This window comes from Octopus bimaculoides, chromosome 2 (assembly GCF_001194135.2).
Source record: "Octopus bimaculoides isolate UCB-OBI-ISO-001 chromosome 2, ASM119413v2, whole genome shotgun sequence".
In the NCBI taxonomy this organism is placed as follows: Eukaryota; Metazoa; Mollusca; class Cephalopoda; order Octopoda; family Octopodidae; genus Octopus; species Octopus bimaculoides.
This window is the reverse complement of record NC_068982.1, coordinates 153,126,478-153,126,951: the sequence shown is the minus strand read 5'-3', so window position 1 is coordinate 153,126,951 and position 474 is coordinate 153,126,478.

Sequence of the window (474 nt, the reverse complement as noted above, 5' to 3'; positions counted from 1 at the left end):
CGTAGGCACTACTGGTGTATTACCTCACTATGTATAGGCCTTGCTATAAGATTAACAGTAGTTGGTAAATTAAATGGTAAAACCGTGGTTTAATATATTCAGATAAGAAAAGAAATGGAGTAACAATTAACAATTAATAATTAGAAGTTGATCATTGGTATTAGAAGGTCATAGTTTAATTGTAGTTCAAGAATATTTACAGCTGTTTCAGTTTGTATTTCGAAGTAAATTTGCATTTATCTCGTTCCATTTAACGAAAAACAAACTGAAACAGCTGTAAATTTTCTTGAACTACAATTAAGCTATGACCATTTTATACCAATGATCAACTTCTAATTGTTAATTGTTAATTGTTGCTCTATTTCTTTTCTTATGTATGTATGTATGTATGTATCTATCTATCTATCTATCTATCTATCTATCTATATCTATCTAACTATCTATATATATATATACATATATATATATATATAT